This window comes from Melospiza melodia, chromosome 30 (assembly GCF_035770615.1).
Source record: "Melospiza melodia melodia isolate bMelMel2 chromosome 30, bMelMel2.pri, whole genome shotgun sequence".
Classification (NCBI taxonomy): Eukaryota; Metazoa; Chordata; class Aves; order Passeriformes; family Passerellidae; genus Melospiza; species Melospiza melodia.
The window spans coordinates 6,729,951-6,741,445 of NC_086223.1; positions in this window are offsets into that span (position 1 = coordinate 6,729,951).

The window sequence follows — 11,495 nt, forward strand, 5'->3', positions numbered from 1 at the left end:
TCTGCATATCCACAGGCCTGAACCCTGCTGCCAGCACAATGGCAGCACGCGTAATGAGACGCTTCCTTTCCCCTAAATGACTGAGGCATGCCAGCAGTGAGGAAATAGAAGCTGCCCTGAGAATCTTCATCTCAGGTCTGGGAATGTTTGTTTCCCACAGCAACATGGCACCACCCCCGCTAGGCTGGGGACCAAAGGCAGAACATTCGGGAGCCCCCTCCCCCTCGCCCCTAGGGCCCAAGAGGGGCGGCAGAGATGGCAGCCTCCATGGGACAGCAACCGAAACACCACCCCCCAAACCGCCGAGAACGCCGAACTTAAAAACCAGCAGCTGGACTGCCACAAGAGTCAGCTGGCGGGCAGCCCCTGCTCCACTGAAGGAGAGACCTCCCACCGGGGCGGCTGCTGGGGCAGCTGGCCTGGGACGGCTCGAGCTTGAACAAGCCGCCGGTGCCATGGCAGTCTCTGACAACGGCAAAGCCGTTAGGATGTCCGGTGGAAGCAGTGGGGGGGAAGCCGGAACTGGGGAGGGAATCACGCTGATCGTAAAATCAGACGCGGGCTGCTCCGAGGGTCGCGTGGGTTCAGCGCCGTTTTCTGCCGCTGACTCTGGGACTGTCTCGGCTTGAGGCGGCGAGGACGCGCGGGAACACACCGCCGCCGCGTCCCCCAGCCCTGAAAGTGGCGGCAGGCACGGCACGGGGCCGGCGCCGTCCCCCGCCGCTGACTCCAGGGTCCGTTGCGGAGGCACAGTCGCAGTCTCTGTCACAGCGCAAACAGGCAGCAGCGGAGCCGGGAAAAGCGGCGGAGCATTGCTGTTGCTTAGCAACAGGTCAATCGCCGGAAGTGCTGTCTCTTCTGCCTTCTCCGACACAGGCTCTTGTGGGGGCTGGGAGGCCGATGAAACCGTGGGCTTGACTGCCTGGAGAGGCGGAGATGGGATCTCCTGGAGGGACGGCTCTGGCAGGGGCATGAAGGAAGCCTCAGAGACCGGTGCCGCCCCCATGTCTGAAGGCGGAGTCTGAGAGGCCGGCTGTGGCTTGAGCGGCCATTCCCATCTCCCTGGAGAGAGAGAAGGGGGGGAAGGAGAAAACTCCATCTGAGCATGCTCCGGAGCAAGAGTAAAAAAAACTTCTTCATGCGGCGCAGTTTCGCCCGCCCCCCGCCGTGAAGCAGGGGGGGGTGGGAAGCAGAATGTCCTCCCCCACCGCGTCTTCTGCCAAAGGCGGTGGAAACGGAGCTTGGCCATAACAGTTAGAGATCCATTGGAAAAACGCTGCTCTGCGTTTCAAAACTGGGAAAAGCTTTATAAATGCTGGGTAGATAGAAGGCAACACGCGTCCCTGACTGTAGACGCACTGGATAATCGAATCCATGCACTCCCAGACAAAAACATCTAAAGGGTACAGGACATCAGTAAAGAACCCCAAAAGCTTTGCCCATCTAAAGAATCCATAGATATCTGTTTCTGACAAAAGGAAACCGTCTTCCCTGCACCAATGTTTCCAGAGGGCAATAAGGTTCTCCTCTGAAGGGGAGAATTGAATCTCTTCTGGCAAGGCATGTGTCTGCCATATGAACAGCCACAAGCTACGAAGGGCTGGTTCATCAGGGATAGAAAAGTGAACAGTACCTTTTTCAAAAGTCCAGCTTGCTCTGGCCAGCTCCACAGGTCTGCTGCTCTTTTCCATCATCTCTCCTGAAGGTTTTCCAGAAGGTTGTCTTTGTGGTCAGCCTTGACTGTGAACTCTGTCCAAATCAGGATCTTCAGTTCTTCAGCTCCTGGCTTGAATCCACTTTTGTGGTCACTTCAAAGCAACCATCAAATGCCACACATACAGGATTTTACCCAGTGCAGCAATTTTGCTCCTCTGGTCTTATCAGATTAATTTCTGCTCTGACGCGTCGGGTCATCAGATATTACCGCGCCTGTGCGGGCGCTGGTGGTGAGAGAGAGACGGTGAATCTTGTTACTTGAATCAGAAGGCTTGATTTATTAAGATATTATATATAATACATTATGACTATACTAAATAAGAATAAGGAGAGAGGTTTGCAGAGCAGCTAGGCTAGGCTAAGAATTGATAGAAAGAATCTACAACAAAATTGTGGCCAAGGACTCAGTCCCCTGGCTTGCACTTTGTGATTGGCCCTTAATTATAAACATAGAAAATGAGCCAATCAGGAAACTCCTGTTACATTCCACAGCATCTGATAATAATTGTTTACCTTGTCTTCTGAGGCCTCTGGCCTCCAGAAGACGCAGAAATCTGAAAGAAAGGATTTCTGTGGAGAAATGTCTGCGACAGATACGGTTAGTACCTAGTTTTCGTTGCCCTTGTGAAATTTCACATCCCAGGTAAATCACAGCCTGTTGTGTAATTTGTGCCTTTCCTCTGGATACTTTATAGCCTCTCATTCCCAGTGAATTTAAAATCTCAATGGTTACCTTTATACAGGTTGCTCTTTCTTCTGTAGTTATTAGTATATCATCAACATACTGCAACAATAAGTATTGGTCTCTTGGTACTTGCCCATTTTTGGTCCAAATCTCCAGTTCCTTTGCCAGTTAGTTTCCAAATAGGGTTGGCAAGTTCTTGTCGTGTCCAGGTGAGCTGGGTCTTTCTTCCGTTCCCTGGGTTTTTCCACTCAAAGACAAACGGTTTCCTACTTTCTTGTCAAAGGGTATGCAGAGAAATGCATCTTTAAATCAATTACAGTAAACCACTTATATATATGCTTTATGGATGTTAGCAATGTGTGAGAATTTGTTACCACTGGATAAATGTCCTTTTTATTTACTGCTCTCAAATCCTGCATTAATCTTTATTCACTTATTTGGTTTCTTTACTGGAAATATTGGTGGGTTAAATTCTATTGTATATTTGTAGCGATTTCTTGAACCTGTTCCACAGGTTCAGTTAGTTATATTCTCCTAACACCATGGCTTTGGCAGCGTTTCCCTGCTGGAACTGATTGTCCTGGTGAAATAATTCTGGACAATCTCACTTCCAATGTCCCACCCCATTGCAATATGCACATTGATTCAGGCTTAACCCCTAGGTAACTGGCCTCCTACCCCGACCACTCCTGCTACGTCCCCTGAAATTTGGGTTCCCTTTCCCCTGTATTACTGCTAAAAGATTCTGCTGCTGCCTTTTACTAGCTTCTTTTTCCCGATTGTTATATACCTTCCAAACAACCTCAAGTAACTTATCCAAATTCCTTAATTCTTCCCCTTCTAAATTTTGCAATTTTCTACGAATGTCGTCCTGTGATTGGCCCAAGAATATGAGAGCGAGCTGAACCTTTGCTTGCTCTGTATCCATTTGGAGGTCTGTATATTTCCTTGCTACCTCCTTAAGCCTCTCCAAAAACACAGTGGGAGATTCCTTCTTTTCCTGTTGAACCTCATATAGTTTGGACCAATTTATAGTTTTGGGCACAGCGTTCTGAACTCCTATTTGGATCCACTCTTGATATTTCCGTAATTTCCTCATATTGCACAATAAATTAGGGTCCCAATTTGGATCCTCAATTGGGAAAGTCACATCTAAATTCCCTGTTACCAGCCCATTTCTAATATCTTCTCTTGCCCTCTCTTTGGCTGCCTTAAGTACCATTTCTTTTTCAGTAGAATCCATCAGAGTATCTAATATTACTTGTATGTCATCCCAGTCAGGATTTTGAGTTTTCATAACCATTTTTACTACGCGTGCCACTTTATCAGGATTTTCTCTATAAGTTGCAGCTGACTGTTTCCAAATAACTAAGTCTGCCAGGGAAAAAGGCACTTTTACAAATACTGGCCCTTCCACTCTGACCCCTTGTCGCAAGGGGCAATCTCAGTCCGTTTTTGTTTGCTTATGCCTTTTCTATGCACAACTGGAGCAAGTTTTGCCCGACCCCGGGTTCTATGGGCTATTGGGGTCACTGATTCATTACCATTGCTATCTTTTTCACTTGCATACCTCTTTCCCCTTTTTATCACAGTTAAGTTTTGCTCATCTTCCGAGGAAGAGGGATCAGGTGATGATGGGAGAGGAGGATAAAGAGGAAAAGGTGTCCTAGACGAGACAGGTTAAGGACTAGGTGGGTGAGGAGCAGGTAGTGGGATAGGGACAGATGAAACAAGTGGGATAGGGTTAGGTTCTCTAGTAGTTCCTATTGGAGCTACATGTAAATCAATATGTATGTAATTTTCCCTACTCAAGCTTTCTTTTAACACCAAGTGTTCTAAACAACGTTCCTCACAAACCTCACACTTTGCAGATGTTTTAACCACTAATAATCCACATTCATCCTGCCATTCTGGCTTTCCCCATAAATAGAAAAACAGATCAACATATGGTACTTCATCCCATTTTCCTTCTTGCTTACAAAACAACATTAAACACGAAATAGTGTTATATTGCAGAGTACCGTATTTTGGCCATTTTTCGCCATTCTCCAAGGCATATTCTGGCCACCATGAATTACAATAATCAATCAACTTAGTTTTATGTAATTCTTCCACAAAGTTACCTTGTTTCCAATGTGCTAATAAGCACCCCAAAGGAGAATTTTGCGGGATAGGGGTGTTACTGCCCAAAATCCCTTGAAGTTTCTCCATTTCAAATACACCACAAATGCTGATCCCGCAATGCTTTCGCGATTGTCTTACGGAACGGCGCCTAGGCTTACACCAACAGGAATTCCTTTAGCCCAACCAAGCGTAGTTTTCGCTGCGTCTTATTTGGCAGGCAGCCAAAACCAAACCAAAGTAAAAAACACCTTCCCTTTTTCCCCGGGACGTTTGTGAGGGCGGAAGCGGTTGCAGCCGATGGGCTCCCCGAGAATCCCTCAGTGCCAGCTGGAGCGTGATCGATTCACAAACTCGCTCAGCAGCACTCACAAGGATTCCATCTGGGTTCACCAAAATGTTAACGTTCAAAACCACATTATCACGGGGATTATATGCGGTGCTTTTTATTAAGAGCTCTGGGAATCGGGGTATATTCAACCCAAATCTGACTCTGACTATACATCCGAAATGATCATGTTTTATACTCTATTGTTACATAACTTTCACGTTAATTATTAAACTTATATCGTTCTATTGTATACATAAATTTAGCCCCTCTCTGAATTTCCAACATAGTTTCTCATTATTCTCCTTATGGTTATATAATAATTACATTTAATTACTAAACAATCATCACATCTAACAATTACATAATTTATCATACTGCTTACGCAGGTGCAGTTGATCTGGGAAAGCACAAAGCCTAGCATTTTACATTCTATCTTTAACTTTTTCCAGGGCTCCACTATCAATAGGCTATAGGTAAAAGTTAAGATATAGATTGGTTCTTTTGTCTGAAGATGCTCAGTAAAGAAGAGTATATAATGCATTGTAACCACAATTAAAGGGTCTCCAGGCTTCTCTGCAGCTGGAACTGACAGCTGTAGGCACAGGCTCTGTCACCCACAACCCTGGACTTCTGTAACCTCTTGGATAGAATAAACTGCATTTTGGAGAGCTGCCTGGAGTCCCACATCCCTCATTAATGCTCTTACCCTGGTGCCCTGCTTGTACTTGGCAAAGAACAAAGCTGTTTGCCTGGGATCTGACAACAACACTGACCAGCTGTGCTCAGGCTGGATGCACAGGGAATAGATTTTCCACCAATTTGATGCTGCACAGCCCCCATAATGGTTTCCCTGGGAAGGCAAGCTGGGGTCAAAGCTGCTTTCTCAGACCTCTGTGGCCTGAGGCCATGTCCCCCTTGATGAAGGTCTCCCAGTCCCAGCTCCCACCGTGCTGCTGGAGACCCTTCTGGCCCCTGTGCTTTGAGATGGGGCCTCTCTGCAGGAGCTGCTCTCTGCTCCTTGCCTTCCTCCATTGCATTGTGCTGGAGGATGCCCAGAAAGTCCCAACACCAGAGGAAGAGCTACCCAGTGCCTGGGCTGATGCTGAACATCCTGTTCCCTTCCCTTTCCTTCTTTTTGAGACAACTCCGTTAGTGCCAGGACAATTTCTTTCCCAGGGGTCGGCCTTCAGTGGACACCTTGGATTCTTCACTCCCTTTTTTGGTGACACTTGTTACTCTTTTTGACTTTTCCCCTGCAACATGTCCCTTATGGGTTCTGTACTGCTTGACAGCAGGACTTGCTCATCACATCATCTCCTCTCCCTGCCTCCCAGAGAGTTTCTACTTTAGAGTGTGTGGCCATGTTCACAGGGGTTCTTGGATGAGGGAAGAGATGAGGATCTGACTCCATGTTTCAGAAGGCTTGATTTATTATTTTATGATATATAGTATATTAAAACTATACTAAAAGAATAGAAGAAAGGATTCCATAAGAAGGCTAGCTAAGAATAGAATAGCAAAGAATGATAGCAAAAGTTTGTGTCTCGAACAGAGAGCCTAAGCCAGCTGGGCTGTGATTGGCCATCAATTACAAACATCTAACATGGGCCAATCAAAGATCCACTTTTTGCATTCCACAACAGCAGATAATTGTTTACATTTTGTTCCTGAAGCCTCTCAGCTTCTCAAGAGGAAAAATCCTAAAGAAAGGATTTTCCATAAAAGATGTCTGCGACAAGAGTGAAAAATGGCATTGTCTAGGCACCATGGTCCTGGGAAGGTTCCTCAAACCATTCATTAAAACTAAAGACAGTGGAATGGATGATTAGGGATCTCTTGGGGGTTATGATGAGACTGCCCCCCCAATCCAGAAAGGAAACCCAGCCTTAGGTCACAAGTTTGAAAGCTAAAGACAGTGATTCTTTGGGGAGCAGGTCACTGAAGGCCCTGAATGCCTGTCTGGCAATGGAGCATCCAGGTCATGTTTGACTGTGGGGAGCACTTGCAGCTCAGCAGAGTGAGAGGCAGGCACGGCTCACCTGTGTCCCTCACGTGGAATTAGAAACACCAGCCGAGTTACCCTTAGCTTCAATTTAAAATGGGGAATGTGACCTGAGTCACCTGGGAGTGTTGGAAAATGCCAACCAACCCACCAACAGTGTCAGGGGAACATTCCTGATAAATCCCTGGTGGAGCTGCAGAGTTTCTGGTGTTGGGCACTGGGGTTTGCTGTGCTGGCTGGGCACTGGCTGGGTCTGCCGCTTGGTGCCTCAAATCTCTCACCTTTTTGCCTCAAATCAAACCTTTTTACTTGCCTTCTCTGTCTTTCCCGCTCCCACTGTGCTTTTTGCATCCCCACAAGGTGCTCATCTGTGACAGTGTTCACAGGGGTTCTTGGATGAGGGAAGAGACCAGGATCTGCCTCCATGTTTCAGAAGGCTTGATTTATTATTTTATGATATATATTACATTAAAACTATACTAAAAGAGTAGAAGAAATTATTTCCTCAGAAGGCTGGCTAAGAATAGAAAAAGAAAGAATGATAACAAAAGGTTTGTGGCTCAGACTCTCTGTCTGAGCCAGCTGGGCTGTGATTGGCCATCAGTTCGAAACAACCAACACGGGCCAATCACAGATCCACCTGTTGCATTCCACAGCAGCAGATAATCAATGTTTACATTTTGTTCCTGGGCCTCTCAGCTTCTCAGGAGGAAGAATCCTAAGGAAAAGATTTTTCATAAAAGATGTCTGTGACATTCATCCCCGTCCTCTGCAGTTGCTCAGTGCAAGCATTTGCAGCTGCCTGCACTGCTGCTACCTCAGTGTCATCCCTGGGCTGCCTTTAGAACAGACCTGCTCCAGCCTGGGTTGGGAAGGGCTGGATCAAACCATTTCTCAGTTCAATGCAACAGCACCCAGCCAGGGGCTGCATCCTAGCCAGGAGCTGCTCGTGCAGGTGTCCCTCCCTCCCACTGCAGCTCCCTGTTTATAGTTGTGTTATTTTCCGGATATGAGCCATAGTTCTGTTATTTTCCAGATGTGAGTCTTACCCATCTAAATTCCAACCCCAACCACCAAAGGGGAAGAGACCCAGTTTGGATTCCTCGGCATCTCTAAGGAGACGCTTCAGGATTAGAAATGTGGAGGAGCCAGCCACAGCCCTGAAAGAATCGTGGGATTTAGCCCAATCTCCAGGAGCAGAGGTAGATCTTCTTGCACATCCAGGGCTTGTGTTGCCTCCCCAGCCTGCCAGCACCAAGTCATGCTTGTGCTGACCTCCCTTTCTGCTGCCCTGCTGTGCTGTGCCCTGACAGTGGGCTGGGCAGCAGGGCCAGTGGCTGGGTATGGGCTGTGTGGGAGGGAGAAATAGGAGAGTTTTCCTTGGAGAAGCTGGCTCAGATCCTACAGTCCTGTGTTGAGTGTGGGATTTTTTGGCCTGGTTTTCTTCACAATGTAAGATGAGGCTTTTCTCTGCATCATCATGGTAACACCTCCAGCTTCCCTCCCAGAGCAAGCTGGGATGATCCTGATCTCCATGGAGTCTCTTCCCAAGGCAGCCAGACTCCCTGTTTGCAGGCCTCTGCTTCCACCCAAGGGCTGGCATTGCACTGCTGGCCCTGAAGTGTCACTATAGGACACAAAAGAACACAGGCACACACTGCTGTTCTCAAGGTGAAGGAAAAGGGAAGTTTATTTTCTGACTCCAACATTAATAGTTTTCTAAGAGTGACAGTGGATTGGAGGGTGACAGTGCCACCTCTCCAATGACACTGGACAAACCAAGAGTCCATCAACTTTCCCCTCCTCCATAAAGGAATGCAAAACAATGAGTTATTTACAGAAACTGTGTAAGAAAGTTCACCACAAGAATGTCAACATCAGAAGGCTTAGAAAATCTTAAAAAACCAGGGTGACACTGAAGCTGTCTCATAAATTGAGACTTTGCAAGGTGGCTGTCTCTTCCTCCTGGCACAGAAAATGGCTTGTTTTTCAGGTGCCTCCACAAACTCCTGAGCACCCTCAGCTCCCAGCAGGGCTGGCAGGAATCTCGTCCTCCCTGGATGTGCCGCACACTCCCCTGGAAGCAGAGAAGGTGAGAGGGAATCTGTCTCACTTGCCCATTGTCAGTGGGGCAAGCAGGGCTGCAGCTCCCAGTGCTACTGGGGGCCCTCAGCTGTGACAGTGTTCACAGGGGTTCTTGGATGAGGGAAGAGACGGGAATGTTGACTCCATGTTTCAGAAGGCTTGATTTATTATTTTATGATATATATTTTATTCAAATTATACTAAAAGAATAGAAGAAAAGGCCTCATCAGAAGGCTAGCTAAGGATAGAATAGAAAGGAAAGAATGATAACAAAGGCTCTGTCTCGGACTGTCTGTATGAGCCAGCTGGGCTGTGATTGGCCATTAATTATAAACATCTAAGATGGGCCAATCAAAGATCTACCTGTTGCATTCCACAGCAGCAGATAATCATTGTTTACATTTTGTTTCTGAGGCCTCTCAGCTTCTCAGGAGCAAAAATCCTAAGGAAAGGGTTTTTCTGAAAAATGTCTGCGACATTCAGCATTGACCACAGAGGGGCCACACGTCCCTCCAGGCCCATCACAAAGTGCTGCTGAAGCATCTGCTCGTTGGAGAGGCTGTGCAGGACACGTTGTAGGGCTCCCAAGGATGCTGTGCAGCACCTGTGGAGGGCACTGCTCCCCCTGGACTATTGCTGGCCGGGGGCTTAGTACAAATCACAAACGGGATGGGGCTGCTGTGGAATGTGCCTTGAGCTGGTTTATTTTTCAGCATCAGTCTCATTACATGGTTATGACAATGGGAAGATGCCAACAGCTCACATCTCAGGCAGCAGACTAAGAACTTCATGTTACAACTCACTTTATAAGTTTTGTGACCAATCCCACAAAGCAAAAGCACATTGACAGTAGTTCTATCCAATCACCATAAGCACACGTACCTTTGGTTAAAACAATGCTTGCTTATTTTGAATACAATACCAGCTTGTAAGCCCTAAAACACAATGCACAGAGCTCAATTATTAAGCTTAGAACTTCCTAATATCTTGCTAGATAAACTTTTCTGTAGCTTAGGGAGTTGGTCTAGACAAGTGTTAATCCACAGACCATTGTTCTATGTGTCCTTCCTTTTTTACAGTTTAAATACTTTTTCTGCTGACCTATCTCATGGCTGCTGCTTAGCTCTAATCGCAGTTCTACAGTCTCTGAGGCCTGTCTTTTGCAGCTTTCCCAAAACCCTCTGATTTTGTGGATTGCCACACTGGACCTCATCAGGAGGTCCATAGGAAATTTTTGCAGGATCTTTTGCTGAGGCACCTTGAGAAAGCAGCATTTAAATCAGAGAGAGAGAGGAAAAGCCTCAGGAGTCGGATGAGCAGGGCTGGAGTCCTTCCCTGAGCTCCAAGAGCTCTCACTCTGAGTCTCCTCCTTTTCTAAAAGCAGTAAGAAATGCTTTTTAAAGGCAAGCTGTGCATCAGAGAGAATTTCTAGTGCCAGGAGACATCCCAGCTCACTTTAATGTAGTGTATGAATGAATGCATTGATCCCTGTCTATGGGAGAATATTTTCCCCATGGTCCCTCCATTGGTCAGTGGCACAGATGCAGGATGAGATTAGGGTGATTCTGGCTGTGTTTGGGGAATTGGCCCCTGTCACGATCCACTCGTACAAACGGGGGTTGTGATGGTTCATTAACTGATCTCAGAGTGCAAAAAAACAACACAGAGGGGATTTCAGTAATAATCAAATCACCTGATATTGAGTGCCCACAGCAAATGTGAGTGAAGGATTGGAAAGGAGATAAAGGAAAGAGAGAGAGAGAAAAGGGGGGAATAGCTACCAATGGAGAGATGAAATCCTCATGGTCCAGCCTATAGATCTGTCTTGTCACACTGGTGAGAATCTCCAAGTCTTGGTTAACTCAGGAGTCTTTTATAGTCCTCTGCTGAGGGAGGAACAGTGAAAAGACAATGGAGAATAAGTTTATTGACAATGGGTACAGATAGTCCATGTTCCCAAACAGGATAAGTCAATCTCAGCAGTGGGTGGAACCATTGTTTCAGGACTGGCTCCCATGGGAAACCAGTCTTGGTGCAGCAAACACACCTGCAGGCAACACTTGGCAGAAATCCTAGAAATCCTGCTTCAGTCAGGCCCGCGCCCCCTGTGTTAGAATTACAGGGGTCTCAGTCTCAGCCCTTGGGAGGGGGCTTCAATCTCCCTCTGTCACGGCAGTCATGAGGCAGATTGTTGGGAAGGATGAAAGTTTGACAAGAAAGTCTCACAGATATGTATGTTTAGCAGAAAGATTTTAAATGTAGATTCTGATGAAGGAATAGAGATGGAAGCAAGTTTTGATATAGAAGAAAAGAATTGCTGAGCCAGTCTTACTGGATAACCAAGAAGGCAAAGGAAATGTTACTTACAAGGGGTTTTTATGGCTTAGAGCAAAGGATAAATCCACCCCAAACAGAAGATGTTTTTACCAAGCAGAAAGGTAGCACTGGCAAACAAGTTAGCAAAGTTGCAAGTAGAAAAAAAGTCTCATAATTTTCCACTGCCAAAAAAACTGAATAACAACTTCTAGCTTCAACTGTAATGTACTAACTTTTAG